Source organism: Oncorhynchus keta, chromosome 8 (assembly GCF_023373465.1).
Source record: "Oncorhynchus keta strain PuntledgeMale-10-30-2019 chromosome 8, Oket_V2, whole genome shotgun sequence".
Lineage (NCBI taxonomy): Eukaryota > Metazoa > Chordata > Actinopteri > Salmoniformes > Salmonidae > Oncorhynchus > Oncorhynchus keta.
The window spans coordinates 38,533,150-38,550,153 of NC_068428.1; the positions used below are offsets into that span (position 1 = coordinate 38,533,150).

The window sequence follows — 17,004 nt, forward strand, 5'->3', positions numbered from 1 at the left end:
TTTGTTTATTCCATGTGTAACTCTGTGTTGTTGTATGTGTCGAACTGCTTTGCTTAATCTTGGCCAGGTCGCAGTTGCAAATTATAACTTTTTCTCAACTGCCTTACCTGGTTAAATAAAGGTGAAATAAAAAATGAAAAAATTAGGGCACGAACCCAAACCTGGCTTGTTAGACTTTGTTGTTTCAGTCACGTCAGCCATCTTATTTATTGCTATAGCCAGGCCAAGCATTTTGAGGAATAACTCATTGTTTGTGATTGGGAAGGTTATGAGAGCCATACAAACTTCAGCACACAATGTCCCAGTATTCATGGATGCCAAAGGAAGCCAAGCTTCCCCAAAACATTTACAGAAAAAATACAAAAATACAAAACACACACACACACACACATAAACACAGAAATCAGTACCATGGAGAGCCACATCATATTTAGCTGGCATTGATTGGATAAAATATTTAGGTGATTAGATGATGTTGAAATGTTGAAGTTGAAATGGTGCTGGAATAGAGGAAGCAGCTCCTGTTTTCTTTGTGATTTGCAGTAGCACTCCATGGTTCTAAATCAAAAGTTGCTTAATAGTTTGAAAATGTCAGAAACATGACCTTTGTCGTGACGTTGCAATTGTTAATGCGATAACATGCTATTTATCTAATAATTTACTATGTTTATTATTTTGTGATTAAATCAATAATATAACAATTAACTCAGTAAACTGGGGCACCCCGGGAAAAGTTTGTTTAACCTCTCAGTATTTTCACGTCCAGATGAAAAGCGTGCCCAAAGTAAACTGCCTGTTACGGAGGCCCAGAAGTTAGGATATGCATACAATTGGTAGATTTGGATTGAAAACACTCTGAATTATGTTTGTGAGTATAATAGAATGGATATGTCGGGCGAAACCCCGAGGACAAACCATCTCAAAAAAATAAAATTCAGCCTACCACTGTTTTCAATGGCATTCACTTTAATTATAAGGCAAAATCCTCCCAGATTGCAGTTCATAGGGCTTCCACTAGATGTCATCAGTCTTTAAAAAGAGTTTCATGCTGGTTTTTGGAAAAATTTGCCAGAAATTGTTGTTTTTCTGGGTGGCTCCCATTTTGGCTGTAGTGTTTCCAAACGCGTGGAAGAGAGCGCCTTCTTTGATATTTTTCTCCGGTAAAGACAATGACGATTCTCCGTCTTAAATTTTGTTTGTTTATTTACATATTAGGGTACCTAAGGTTTGATTATAAACGTTGTTTGACTTGTTTGGGGCTGATTTCAAGGTTTTACTGCTAACCTACAAAGCATTACATGGGCTTGCTCCTACCTATCTCTACGATTTGGTCCTGCCGTACATACCTACACGTACGCTACGGTCACAAGACGCAGGCTTCCTAATTGTCCCTAGAATTTTTAAACAAACAGCTGGAGGCAGGGCTTTCTCCTATAGAGCTCAATTTTTATGGAACGGTCTGCCTACCCATGTCAGAGACGCAAACTCGGTCTCAACCTTTAAGTCTTTACTGAAGACTCATCTCTTCAGTGGGTCATATAATTGAGTGTAGTCTGGCCCAGGAGTGGGAAGGTGAACGGAAAGGCTCAGGAGCAACGAACCGCCCTTGCTGTCTCTGCCTGGCCGGTTCCCCTCTTTCCACTGGGATTCTCTGCCTCTAACCCTATTACAAGGGGCTGAGTCACTGGCTTACTGGGGCTCTCTCATACCGTCCCTGGGAGGGGTGCATCACCTGAGTGGGTTGAGTCACTGATGTGATCTTCCTGTCCCAAGCCCCTTGGGTTGTGCCATGGCAGAGATCTTTGTGGGCAATACTCTGCCTTGTCTCAGGATGGTAAGTTGGTGGTTGAAGATATCCCTCTAGTGGTGTGGGGGCTGTGCTTTGGCAAAGTGGGTGGGGTTATATCCTTCCTGTTTGGCCCTCTCCAGGGATGTCCTCGGATGGGGCCACAGTGTCTCCTGGCCCCTCCTGTATCAGCCTCCAGTATTTATGCTGCAGTAGTTTATGTGTCGGGGGGCTAGGGTCAGTTTGTTATATCTGGAGTACTTCTCCTGTCCTATTCGGTGTCCTGTGTGAATCTAAGTGTGCGTTCTCTAATTCTCTCCTTCTCTCTTTCTTTCTCTCTCTCGAAGGACCTGAGCCCTAGGACCATGCCTCAGGACTACCTGACATGATGACTCCTTGCTGTCCCCAGTCCATCTGGCCGTGCTGCTGCTCCAGTTTCAACTATTCTGCCTTATTATTATTGGACCATGATGGTCATTTATGAACATTTGAACATCTTGGCCATGTTCTGTTATAATCTCCACCCGGCACAGCCAGAAGAGGACTGGCCACCCCACATAGCCTGGTTCCTCTCTAGGTTTCTTCCTAGGTTTTGGCCTTTCTAGGGAGTTTTTCCTAGCCACCGTGCTTCTACGCCTGCATTGCTTGCTGTTTGGGGTTTTAGGCTGGGTTTTAGGCTGGGTTTCTGTACAGCATATACGAAGGGCTATATAAATACATTTGATTTGATTTGGAAAAGTTTATTAGTAACGTTTGGGATTAATTTTGTATGCATTTTGATGGAGGGAAACTGAATGGATTATTGACTGAAGCGCACCAGCTAAACTGAGTTGTTATGGATATAAAGAAGGACATTATCGAACAAAAAGAACATTTGTGATGTGTCTGGGACCTTTTGGAGTGCCAGTTCCTTATAGCAGTCAATAATTTCCTCATATCAGTCTCATTCGGAACATCCCATAGTCATTTAAATTTACACAATCCCCTCGCAGCCGGCCGCAAATGGGAGGTCCGTGGGGGGCGCATCGTCCGGGTTAGAGGGTTTGGCCGGTAGGGATATCCTTGTCTCATCGCGCACCAGCGACTCCTGTGGCGGGCCGGGCGCAGTGCGCGCTATCCAAGGTAACCAGGTGCACGGTGTTTCCTCCGACACATTGGTGCGGTTGGAGGCGCGCTGTGTTAAGAAGCAGTGCGGCTTGGTTGGATTGTGTTTCAGAGGATGCATGGCTTTCGACCTTCATCTCTCCCGAGCTCGTACGGGAGTTGTAGCGTTGAGACAAGATAGTAATTACTAACAATTGGATATCACGAAATTGGGGAGAAAAGGGGGTAAAATGTAAACAAATAATTTACACAAACCCGGGTCTCACTAATTATTTCGTATCACACAAACTTAGTTCATTATTTATTTACTGATAAGCTAAATGATAACATAAGAGAGACACACACACACACACAGTTGCAGTTATTGATTAGAACTTAATACAATGACAACAGGTCCCTAGCAGACCAACACAATATGACACGTGTTACACAAGATGGAGATTTAAAGAGAGAGAGAGAGAGAGAGAGAGAGAGAGAGAGAGAGAGAGAGAGAGAGAGAGAGAGAGAGAGAGAAAGAAATGCAAGAGAGAAAAGCAACACCTGGATGCATTTGTAAACTATGCTTAGTTTAGCCCAAACACCTTGCCCCGAACTGCCGCTCTTATGGGTAAGAATTGTAATGCATGTATTTACGTGTTGAAGGTTCCCATTGGGTATGTCTTCGTGGACCAAGTTCCGCTTAGTGGGATAGGTACGGCCTTGTTCTTTCGATGGCCGTCTCCTTCGTTATCGGGTGTAAGTCTCTGATTGTCCACAATATGTCACAATTTCCCTTCTCTTAGTTGTCTGTTTCCTTGCAATATTTCTGTGAGAATGAACTTCTGAGGAGGCTAATCAGCCGTGTCGATGCTCCCAGCGTGGGTAGGAGGGCTGTGTAGACAACCGGTGACTTGAAGAGAATAACCGGGTGGTCCTGCTTGAATTCACCTTCTTAGATACAGTACTCAAATGTAGCATTGATTGCTAAGAGGTTAATTTGTCCCCTTCAACCTCGTATTGCATTTTGGGGTCATCCACTAATTGTGGACCCTGGCGGCAGCGCATGGCCCTCTATTCTGATATGTAAATTCTTAACTCACATGTTTATACCCTAGGGTAGATAGGTGGTGTTTCCGTCTTTATGACACACTCCTTGGGTTCCCTGGGGTGTAGCTAGTTACAAGGCAAGGTATCACAATTTACTATGATCTCGTTAGTCAACTAAAATCACAGCCTCATCGTCACAAAAACATTCTCTTTAATCTGGAAATGTTCTACACAAAGTGAAGGATGTAAACATCATAAACTCTGCAAGTTCCAATGTTTTTCATTATAACGTCCTCATTTAACTTTCAATGACATCATAAAATAGACAGAATTATTCCCACCCATTCGAAAGATGAAATATATTGTCCCAAAGTCTATTTATTTGATGTTCTGTAATTTTGGGTAGTAGACTCTTCACAGGGCACACAGACATTCCGATCTCTCACATTAAAGACCAGAAAGGAGTTGGTCTGCTGCCTTATAATTTGCGATGATGTCATAAAACCACCCACCGCCATACCTCTTTCCCTCTGCGGGAGGGAGAGATATCTCTGTAGACCTGATCCTCACAGGCCAGTCATGACACCTTGTTTGACCATGCTGTAGGTCATGTAACTGTCTGTTACATGCAATATGTTTTGTGGACTTCACTGGACAGATGTTACTCTCTGGTTTTGTAATGAAACAAATGTGTGGTTGAACGTGTTCTGTCACTGTGTCTTCTTATGGTCTTGGCCTTAGGCCAACATACAGGATCACGGTGTCAAGGCATATGAACTAACAGGTTATAGAGCAAACAACACAATTATCACAACACAATACACCCTTTTTGGGGGGATTGGCTTCCCCAGTGATTTTACTACTACTGCAATTACCAGTGTGTGAGCACCATCTAACCATCTACCACTAAAGGACAGCTTAGTTGGCACAATACATTCTCACGTTCCAACTGTTTGATTTAGTAGCGTGAATCGTTCCTGTTCACACCGAGGTAAGGAGCGGAATAATTGAAGGAATGAATCTGATCCTCAAGCTTAACACCTGTGGAAGGCAGTGCTTCCAGCGAGGCCGTGTTTTGGTCTTGTCAGGCGTGATTGTAAATCCCTCAACCGAAGTCGTGAGAGTGTGATGCCCCAATAGGATGTTGTACCGAAGTCGTGAGAGTGTGATGCCCCAATAGGATGTTGTACGGAAGTCGTGAGAGTGCGATGCCCCAATAGGATGTTGTACCGAAGTCGTGAGAGTGTGATGCCCCAATAGGATGTTGTACCGAAGTCGTGAGAGTGTGATGCCCCAATAGGATGTTGTACCGAAGTCGTGAGAGTGTGATTCCCCAATAGGATGTTGTACCGAAGTGGTGAGAGTGTGATGCCCCAATAGGATGTTGTACCGAAGTCGTGAGAGTGTGATGCCCCAATAGGATGTTGTACCGAAGTCGTGAGAGTGTGATGCCCCAATAGGATGTTGTACCGAAGTTGACTGGCTGAAAGGGAACTCATTACCCTACAAGTGACCTAAACACGACATGAGGCCTTTATTAACCATCCAATTAAAAGGCATAAGTCTAACCAAACATTTATCTTGTTCTCTTTCATGAGCTCAAAAGAGCAATACAAAAGATTTTTCATTCATTGTCAGTCAGGTAAGCCTTATATCCTTCTACATACATTAGTAGGCCAACGTGTGTACTCATCCAGCCTGCTGCCCTTGTCATTGTGTGGTCTCTGTCCATGGTCTCTTCAGCCCCAGACAAATGCCGAGTCCAATCATGGTGTTACCAGAGCAACATATGCTGACACACAATAGGCTCTTTAACCACCTGCCTGTTCTGAAAAGTTAATCTATTTGCAGGGAGCAGTAAGCCTTCTGTTGACTTCTGGGCACCGATACTCTCTAATGCTAATACAATGTGGTGGCTATCATTGACAATGCCTCAACCACCTTCCTGGGCCTGCTCTCTATTGGTCTGCGTCCCTAATGGCATCCTATTCCCTACGCAGTAAACTACTTTTGACCAGAGCTTTGGTCAAAAGTAGTGCACTCTATAGGGAATAGGGTGCCATTTGGGACGCAGGCATTGACAACCATCATTGTTGAGCCTGCTCTGCTCTCTGGACCTGTCTAAAGGTGTTTCCTTCTGGGGATAGTAGGTTACAGGGCATGGGAAGGCTTAGTGACCCATTGGTATGTCCTGTCAACGCTATTGCTCCAGTGTGAGGAGGCAGGCAGTCTAGTGGTTAAGCGCGTTGGGCCAGTAACATCGGGCCAGTAACCGAAAGTTTGCTGGTTTGAATCCCCGAGCCAACTATGTGAAAAATAAGAGCGTCTGCTAAATGACTCAAATGTAAGATACAGACCTGTAGTATTAGCTGATAAGGTACTAGTTAGCGTTGTTATTGAGAAGTCATGCTAACTACCACTATCTAAAGTTAAATCCATCTAGAGATAAGAGAGAGGTCAAAGGGCCTGGAAGGGTGTATTGACCTGTAACAAATTGATATACAGTATGTCCATGTTATTGCCCCAGAGTGAGAGATATATAGATGCAGAAGGCTTAATGTGCATCCTCCAGAAGGCACCATATTCCCTACATAGCGCACTACATTTGACCAGGGCCTATGGGGAAGCAAACCTAGTATCAGCTAATAAGGTACACAGGTTGCCATTCAGAAGTGGTAGTGAGGGGCCATGGTTCCATGAAACCTGATATCCAGCTAGTCTCTCTATGAAAATGGCCCATGCTGCCTATCTCTAGACCTGCTTCCGTCAATCAGGATGAGTTATTGGGAGCACAATACTATGGGATCGGGTGTCCATCTCTTGAATTAAAACAATGTTTCAGGGGTTATATAACATATTCAAGGACTCCATTATAATATATTCAGATTTTTTTGTCCATGTTAGGCCTGTAATTGCTGTTAAAACCGATCGAGTATGTTTTATGTGATGTGCCTTATATTAGGCTACATATTCAACGACTCAATTATAGGCTACACACATGAAATATAGGCATAGTCCACAGGAGGTTGGTGGCACCTTAATTGGGGAGGACGGGCTCATTTTAATGGCTAGAGTGGTACCAGTGGAATGCTATCAAATACATAAAAAACGTGGTTTGATGCCATTCCATTCGCTCAGTTCCAGATGTTATTATGAGCTATTCTCCCCTCAGCAGCCTCTACTGGCGTAGTCAGATTTCCATCTAATTTCTGTTGACAGATCTACATTTGAGACTAAAATATTGGAGGGTTGTAAACCTTTTTCTTTATTTTTTTACTTTGGGGAGGGTTGTATTTTTTTATTGGGCAGAGGGGAGTGTGGTGCGTTTTTTCACTGGTTTACATTCACTCTTTTGCACGTTTTAATATATAATTTTGTTCCATCATAGACAAATGTAATAATATTTTTACATTCACCTCCCCTATATCAAGGTGTTCTGGTACTTCCCTTATGCACTACGCTTTCATTTACTATACTACAGGTCAATATAGTCTGCCAGTCTAACTATCTATTCTGCCCTCTCCCCCATTCATAGAGACAATAGTGGATTGTTTGTCCAGGTCTGCAGTAGACTAACTAGCAATCATACCACGCATAAAAGCATTCCAAGCAGCATCAATTTTCAATATGAATCCACAAGAACAAATAGGAATAGCTGATAAGCAGCTGAGAGGCCGGTTCATGGCATGAAAAACACATTTAAACATGAGACACGCAACTAAAAATGCTCCCCTATTAATCTTGTTCAGGGACAATATAATTATCCTACCTAGACAAGCCTACAACATAACACAACAATGCAATGAATAATTGCATTATGGTTTTCAAGGGAGTACAAATTTCTACTCTAGGATGCAGTGAAAATGGCATTGAAATAATGGTGCAAAAGCCCTGTGATTTGAATGTTTAATAATTCCATTTGGATCAGATGTGGGACTACTCTGGGCAGTTTGTAAGGTCTAGAAATGCACAGTAGCAGGCCAGTCTGGCTGCATTTTTACTTCTGATATTGAGATGAGCTGGCTGTTGCAGATCATCATTCTCCCAAGTCATCCTATAATAGTGTGGCCACATACGCTCCCAGCAAGCCCAGTTTCGCGCTCTGCCTCCTCTACAATCTGAGTGGCTATTCCTTGTTCTATAGCCAAAATATTTAGCATTTAACTTTTAAAATGTATGACCTTTTATGTGTGCCATCAACACAACCAGTCACAATGTCATAACCTTTCATGTCTACTGCCTCTCTCCCTTGCCCAACATCCCGGTTTACTAACCACTGGTAATGGCAACTCATCTTTACGCACACCTGGTTCGCATCATTAGTCACACCTGGACTTCATTACTCCCTGATTACTTACCCTTTTATATAGCACTCTTTTGTTATCAGTTATCAGCCAGTATTGGTTATGTTTCCTTGTCAGACGGTTCTCTTGTTTTGCATCGGTCTATGTAGGTTCATATTAAACTCATTAAGTTCCCCTGCTTCCTGTGTCGACGTTACAGAGCCAGCACCCCAGCCCATCCAGCAGTCCACTCAGGTCAGCGATGCCACCAATCAATCCCTTTCTGAGAAATACTGGTGGCCCACTTTGGAGCAGGACTCTGCACAATATGTCAACTCATGTTCACTATATACTCAATCTAGATCTCCCCGGCACGCACCAGCAGAAAAACTCCTTCACATTCCAGTGCCTCAGCATCCCTGGTCTCATTTGTCCATTGCTTTCATCACTAATCTCCCCTCTGATGCTTGTAGACAGATTCTCAATCATACTGTTTCATCCCTCTCTCTGGTCTCCCTACCGCTCTCCTGGTCGCTGAGGCACTGTTCCAGCAGGTCTTTCAGCACTTTGGCCTTCCAGAGGATATCGTCTCAGATTGTGGTCCCCAATTCACAACTTGTGTATGGACAGCTGGGTGTCACGGTAAGCCTCCCTTCCGGGTACCGGCCTCAATCTAACAGGCAGGTGGAGAGGATGAACCTGTAGCTGGGGAGGTTCTTGAGAAGTCACTGCCAGGACCGGCAGAGGGAGTGGTCCCGATTCATTCCTTGGGGTGAATACGCCCAGAATTCATTGCAACACTCCTCCACTGGGCTGACTCTCTTCCAGTGTGTTCTGGGTTATCAGCCGGACCTGGCTCTCTGGACTCCGAGCCAGAACGAAGCTCCTGCAGTGGACGAGTGTTCAAGTGCGCAGAAGAGGTATGGAACGATGCCCACATGAGACTCCAGTGCACCGTCCACCGTCAGAGAGAGCAGGCGCATAACCACCGCGATGATGCTCCCGTGTTGCATCCTGGTGATCTCTCTACCAGGAACCTCCCACTCCGCCTGCCCTGTAAGAAGCTGAGTCCCCTGTTTGTGGGGCTGTTCAAGGTCATCCGGAGGGTCAACGAGGTAACTTACAGATTAAAACTCCCGACAAACCACCGGATATCACCATCTTTTCATGTTTCCCCCATCAGGCCAGTGGTTCCTGGTCCCCTGGCTGATGTTGTCCCCCATGACACCCCTCTGCCTCTCTTGGACATCGAGGGAAGCCCCGCCTATGCCGTCAGATCACTTCTGGTCTCCTGACGTCATGGTAGTTGGTTCCAGTACCTGGTGGACTGGGAGGGACACGGTTCACAGCAACAGTGCTGGGTTCAGGTGGACGACATTCTAGATCCCAACAGCATCTGAGAATTCCACCTTCGTCGTCCGGACTGGTGCGCTCCTTGCTCCCGGGTCGTCCTCCTGGCTGGCGTCATCCTGTGCCTGGAGCCGTGCGTCGGGTACTGTCACGTCTACCCCCGCTCCCCCTCTCCGGCGCTCAATGTCGCTGGTGTACTAACACCGGTAATGGCATCTTTACACACACCTCATCAGTCCAGCCTGGACTTAATTACTCCCTGATTACTTACCCTTTATATAGCACTCTTTTGTTATCAGTTACCAGACAGTATTGGTTATGTTTCCTTGTCCAACGTTTCTCTTTTGTATCTTTCTATGTTGGTTCATATTAAACTCACTAACTGCACCTGCTTCCCGACTCCCTGTGTCGATGTTACAGATCTGATTAGGCTACTTTAAGTCTTCTCTAGTCGTGCCAGCGTTTCTTCTCTAGGCATGCCAGCATTTCTTCTCGAGGCGTGCCAGGGTTTCTTCTCTAGGCATGCCAGCATTTCTTCTCTAGGCGTGCCAGCGTTTCTTCTCTAGGCATGCCAGCATTTCTTCTCTAGGCGTGCCAGCATTTCTTCTCTCGGCATGCCAGCGTTTCTTCTCTAGGCATGCCAGCGTTTCTTCTCTAGGCATGCCAGCGTTTCTTCTCTAGGCATGCCAGCATTTCTTCTCTAGGCATGCCAGCGTTTCTTCTCTAGGCATTCCAGCGTTTCTTCTCTAGGCATGCCAGCATTTCTTCTCTAGGCATGCCAGCGTTTCTTCTCTAGGCATGCCAGCATTTCTTCTCTAGGCGTGCCAGCGTTTCTTCTCTAGGCATGCCAGCGTTTCTTCTCTAGGCATGCCAGCATTTCTTCTCTAGGCGTGCCAGCATTTCTTCTCTGGGCATGCCAGAGTTTCTTCTCTAGGCATGCCAGCATTTCTTCTCTAGGCATGCCAGCATTTCTTCTCTAGGCATGCCAGCATTTCTTCTCTAGGCATGCCAGCATTTCTTCTTTAGGCATGCCAGAGTTTCTTCTCTAGGCATGCCAGCATTTCTTCTTTAGGCATGCCAGCGTTTCTTCTCTAGGCGTGCCAGCATTTCTTCTCTAGGCATGCCAGCGTTTCTTCTCTAGGCATGCCAGCATTTCTTCTCTAGGCATGCCAGCGTTTCTTCTCTAGGCATGCCAGTATTTCTTCTCTAGGCATGCCAGCGTTTCTTCTCTAGGCATGCCAGCGTTTCTTCTCTAGGCATGCCAGCATTTCTTCTCTAGGCGTGCCAGCATTTCTTCTCTAGGCATGCCAGCATTTATTCTCTAGGCATGCCAGCATTTCTTCTTTAGGCATGCCAGCATTTCTTCTCTAGGCATGCCAGCGTTTCTTCTCTAGGCATGCCAGTATTTCTTCTCTAGGCATGCCAGCGTTTCTTCTCTAGGCATGCCAGCGTTTCTTCTCTAGGCATGCCAGCATTTCTTCTCTAGGCGTGCCAGCATTTCTTCTCTAGGCATGCCAGCATTTATTCTCTAGGCATGCCAGCATTTCTTCTTTAGGCATGCCAGAGTTTCTTCTCTAGGCATGCCAGCATTTTTTCTTTAGGCATGCCAGCGTTTCTTCTCTAGGCGTGCCAGCGTTTCTTCTCTAGGCATGCCAGCGTTTCTTCTCTAGGCATGCCAGCATTTCTTCTCTAGGCATGCCAGCGTTTCTTCTCTAGGCATGCCAGTATTTCTTCTCTAGGCATGCCAGCGTTTCTTCTCTAGGCATGCCAGCGTTTCTTCTCTAGGCATGCCAGCATTTCTTCTCTAGGCGTGCCAGCATTTCTTCTCTAGGCATGCCAGCATTTCTTCTCTAGGCGTGCCAGCATTTCTTCTCTGGGCATGCCAGAGTTTCTTCTCTAGGCATGCCAGCATTTCTTCTTTAGGCATGCCAGAGTTTCTTCTCTAGGCATGCCAGCATTTCTTCTTTAGGCGTGCCAGCGTTTCTTCTCTAGGCATGCCAGCGTTTCTTCTCTAGGCATGCCAGCATTTCTTCTCTAGGCATGCCAGCATTTCTTCTCTGGGCATGCCAGAGTTTCTTCTTTAGGCATGCCAGCGTTTCTTCTCTAGGCATACCAGCGTTTCTTCTCTAGGCATGCCAGCGTCTCAGGTTTCCACCCAACCTTTTTAAGTGGGTAAAGTACATGTCAGATAAAAAATGTCATGACATCATGGGAAAGTATGCGGTATATTAGGGTGCAGATGAAATCAGTAAAGATGAACTTCACAGGGTGATGAGCTTGATGATCCTTACAATAAATATTAAGGGTCTTATTCTGGTGACATGATTGATGTTTGGCAGCCATTTGTCCCCAAAAAATATCTTGTCCACTTGTGTCCATAATCTCATCATGTAGTAGAATATACCCCCACTGTATCTGTGAGCTGTTGACTAGAGAGCACATACCAATACCAGTGGGCACATTACCTATACCTACGCAACATTTATTTTGTGGCAAAATCAACAGTAGGCCTAGAGTTGCAAATGAGGTGGAAACCCATTTAGCTTGTCATTTTTATTTGGTATATGGGAAGTTGTTTTTATACGCACTACATATTAATTCATAGGGAGCACAATGGAAATAAATCCCTTACAGTGTTTTGTGAAAGAATTCAGAACCATTGACTTTTTACACATTTTGTTACGTTACAGACATATTCTAAAACGGATTTATGAAGAAAACTATTCCCCAGCAATCTATACACAATAACTCATAATGACTAAGCAAAAACAGGTTTTTAGAAATGTTTGCAAATTTATTCAAAATAATAAAAATAATAAACATTCAATCTCTTTGCTATGAGACTTGAAATTGAACTCAGTTGCATCCTGCTTAAATTCATCATCCTTGAGATGTTTCTACAACTTGATCCAATTGATTGGAGATGATTTGGAAAGGCACACACCTGTCTATATAAGGTCCCACAGTTGACAGTGCATGTCAGAGAAGAAACCAAGCCATGAGGTCGAAGGAATTGTCCGTAGAGCTCGGAGACAGGATTGTGTCGAGGCACAGATCTGGGGAAGGGTACCAAAACATGTCTGCAGCATTGAAGGTTCTCTGGTCTGATGAAACCAAGATTCAACTCTTTGGCCTAAATGCCAAGCTTAAAATCTGCAGAAACCTGGCACCATCCCTATGGTGAAGCATGGTGGTGGCAGAATCATGCTGTGGGGATGTTTTTCAGGGGCAGGGACTGTGTGACTAGTCAGGATCAAGGCAACGATGAACAGAGCAAAGTACAGAGATGAAAACCTGCTCCAGAGCGCTCAGGACCTCAGACTGGGGCAAAGATTCACCTTCCAACAGGACAATGACCCTAAGCACACAGTCAAGACAACGCAGGAGTAGTCTCTGAATGTCCTTGAGTGGCCCAGCCAGAGCCCGAATTTAACCCGAACGTACATCTCTGGAAATACCTGACAATAGCTTTGCAGCAACGCTCCCCATCCAACCTGACAGAGCTTGAGAGGATCTGCAGAGAAGAATGGGAGAAACTCCCCAAATACAGATGTGCCAAGCTTGTAGTGTAATACCCAAAAACACTTGATGCTGTAATCGCTGCCAAAGGTAATTCTACAAAGTACTGAGTAAAGGGTCTGAATTCTTAAGTAAATGTCTAATTTAAAAATTTTAAAAATGATAAAATAGCAAAAATGTCTACTTTTTTTGCTTTGTCATTATGGGGTATTGTGTGTAGATGAGGAAAATGTGTTTCAATAAATGTTTGAATAAGGCTATACTATAACAAGTTTTATAAAAAGCCAAGGGGTTTGAATACTTTCTGAAGGGACTGTATGTATAGATTTTTATTACTGACAAATAAAATCAATCAATCCAAACTGTGCAGCGGCCATTCAACAGCATAAAGTTTGGTGATTGTCAAGCCAATCCTTTGATAATGAGTAGGCCTGCAAGGTAGCGAGGTATGTATTTTCTGTTTGTAGAGATTGTCTATTGATTGTGGTGTCAAACGCAAACCATGATATTGAAGTGCCCAAAGTTGTTATGCTTTGATTATTAGTTGTGTGTGCATTGGCACAGAAACTTGTCAAACTATTTTATTTAATTATAAATATGGCATAAAAATGTTAAATCTGATATCCCCCAGTTGATGATTGTGTGCAGGCTCTGATCGTAGTGTAATGAAATGGGCAGGGAGAGTGAGCCCATCTGTGGTGGTCGGCGAACCCTCAACCTACTGGCCTGTAAGCACTGTGTGGCATCAACAGTGCCACAAAATCATGCTGAAGTGGCACAGTCGATATCCAAATAAAAAAATACACCATGCTATTCGTGGTAGTGTTGAACGATTTAGTGCTTTTTTGAGTTGGTTTCGGTTGGATTATGAAAAAAATGATCAAGATTTTTTTTAAACATTAAATGCAACATGGTGGTTGAATGCTGTATCAACACATAATAAAACAAGTAAAGTCCCATGATGGTAGTGACTGTCCATCACTGCTTATTAACCATCATATGGTTAAACATTACTTTAATACCAGTTGTGTGATATTACACTTGTTTCATTTGATGACTATTGTTTCATTCCAAGTCATCTCATGTCTATAGATCTGGTGTCGGACAAAAATCACTACTTTAGTATTTAAAATAAAATAAGGTCTACTGTTATGACTGCTGAATACCAACAACCAATCACTTAGATCATGTATTTTCAGGTAGAGAACCCTCGCGAATCCCCTCTTTATATCACGCATTCATAGCAGGTGTTAAAGAAACAGATCAGATGATGTAGCTGCGCAATGGATTGTGGTCATTGTAGTTAATTATGTTTTCTGCACTAAACTATGTAGAACACTGGCCTGTTGGAAATTACAACTCCCTACTACATTCTACAGTTTGGGCATTATCTGATTTATCTCTAGATAAACTGCAGAGCAATCTGCCCATAGAACTCCATAGTGGAGTTGTCATAAACCCATAAAACCTAGCGGTCAAACAGGGAAATGGTTCCAATCGTTTTTCCACCATTGGGAGTCCCATAGTGCTGGGCACAGTTGGCTAGCTTCGTCCAGGTTAGGGTTTGGCCGAGGTAGGCCGTCATTGTAGATGACTTTGTTCTTAATTGACTTGCCTAGTTAAATAAAGGTTAAATAAATAAAAAAAGTGTAGTTCTTTATAATAGCCTAATTAGCATTTCATTTTGGGGGGTAAATACAGGTGAATATATTGATGAAAGTCACCTTGTCCTATAGAGATTTACATGGTTATCAAAACCTCACGCCAGTGTAAGAATACAGTACACAAAACACAGCCCTTATTTTAAGTGTTTCTAAAATCCCCTATGGGAAAAATGAATGAAGGAAAAACGATTGGAACCATTTGCCTGGTTGGAACGATTTCCCTATTGACCTCTAGGTTTTATGGGTATTATGACTAATTCTGTGACACTCTTGAGCTCACATAAAAAAAATAAAAAATAAAAACGGAATTCAACTAATTTAATTGTAAGATAATTAGTTGTTTAAAAAAACAAAAAATAACTGACATTTTGGTTAATAGCTCAGCACTAAGGTGTGGTTGTAAACTGTATTTTGAGTTAAATCTATGAGGGGGGTTGGTGTGACATTTATTTGACGGAACAGGTGAAGGTTCATGTGTCTGTCGGTCGGGGGTAACGTATTTCACACTGTGAGCTGAACTATCTGCCCTCCACCTGCGTTCCCTATCTGTCACATTCACTCAGCACTGAGATTCTGTCTCATTGAGGGGGACTCTCATTGGGGGGTACGGTTTAATATGACATCAAATCCCGCAAGACTTTAACATACACGCTGCTGCTTCGAAATGCTTAACAGGTCAAACACACTTTTCAGCTTTGCAGTTTTCTGTCATTACCTATAGAAAATAATGTGATTAATGAATTAATTGGTCATATGTTTTACTCTCATAGGGTTTAGATACTTCGATTTGAATATAGGCCTATAGGCTACCTCTGACCGTATGCCTTAATCTACATTTGAAGGGTTGTCCTTGAAATACAAATATGAATCCTTACAAAGAACAGCCAACTCAAGAGGGCCCGGCCACATGCCCGCGTTTACCAGAACATTGATCTTCATCAACTGAAGTAACGTAGAATTGTTAGACTATATCAGCTGCAATAAACCTACATCAACTATTCAAATCATTCAAAATACATTTTCAACGATAGGGCTCCGATAAAGACTATATCAACGGAGAGCGAAGGTAGCCTACTTCGTGATGCTCTCTCCTCCTCGCGCTCAATTCCTGCTCCAGGCACGAGGGCAGTCTGCACGATGTGACCAACAAGGATTTGTTACAGGATTTGGGTTCGTTCCTTCGTTTACTGGAACATTGTGTAATTGCAACTTTATGCATTCGTGGTGATAGTTCATATTGTGACGCTTACCTCATTCTTATATTCAGATGACTAGTCCCAGAATGTTCGGAGCAATGTGTGAGCGCATTTATACAGCCGTTAATTGAACTGAAACTTTGCCGTGCTTGCGTTTCCCTCCTCAACACGACGAGCTATATTTATATCCTAATAATTATGCCTTGACCTTATCCACAAATTGCTTGTTTCAAACGCCATATAAGTTACTTACTTTGTTTGTTGATAAGGAGAGTTCTCCTCCAAAAAAATCGTCCAGCGGTCCTAGAATTCCACATCAGTCTAAAATATCCCCAAAACTGGCCGACGCAAAATGTATGTGCATCACTGTATCCCCTCGTCCAAAGTCAACCTTTTGAAGATGTGAAAATAAACCCAAAGCTGTTGTAGAATACATGAGTCGTTTTACCGGTTACACTCAGTAAAATAAAGAACAGAGAATATTATTATTTTTGAAATACAAAAACCCCCAGCTATTCTTACCTTCATTACCGTAAAAAGGTTCAAACAATATCTCAAAAATCCCAAATAAAGTCTCATATACAGCAAAACACCGTTTGGTTTTAGTACATCCAGTAGATGCTCGTGATGATGATGGTAAGGTGATAAGAAGGTTATTACCAGTTCAGCGCTCTCTTTCTCTGTCTCCGGAATGGCTCAATCTCTCTCTCTCTTTATCCCCTTCTCTCTGTGAACGCGCTTCTCTACAGCGCTGCTCTGTTCGCGCTACTCAGCGCAACTGATGGGCTCGCACTAGATTCTCACACACGAGAATTACCGTCCCTCCCTCTACTCGCTTTCCAAAACACGCCATTTAAAGACGTACAGTAGGTAGGACGACGAAGTGAAGGGAAGTTTGGTCCTGAGGCTAAGCAAGCCTAATTAATGTCAAAAGCATCCAGCTGAACTATCAAAATGTATATGTAGTCAATTGCCAGTCATTATAAGAAAAATAGCATTATAGGCTCAATTTCCCTGCTAGGAGAGGCTAGCATGGCTGGACCTCCTGGGGATTAGTATTCTAAATAACTTCTGGA

At 43.5% G+C, this 17,004-nt stretch overlaps 1 protein-coding gene across 13 annotated transcripts in view; it reads right to left on the bottom strand.

Moving 5' to 3' along the window:
* LOC118378319 (neurexin-3b-like) overlaps positions 1-16,693 on the bottom strand; it is a 778,567-nt gene extending 761,874 nt beyond the window's left edge. For 12 of the 13 annotated variants that reach the window (XR_008141146.1, XR_008141145.1, XM_052524156.1 and 9 more), the window contains exon 1: positions 16,182-16,685. The gene's annotated coding sequence lies outside the window, so the exon portion shown is untranslated. Of the gene's footprint in view, positions 1-16,181 lie in introns of all 13 variants that reach the window. The other variant, XM_052524146.1, reaches the window with a different exon arrangement.
* Positions 16,694-17,004: the final 311 nt, after the last annotated feature.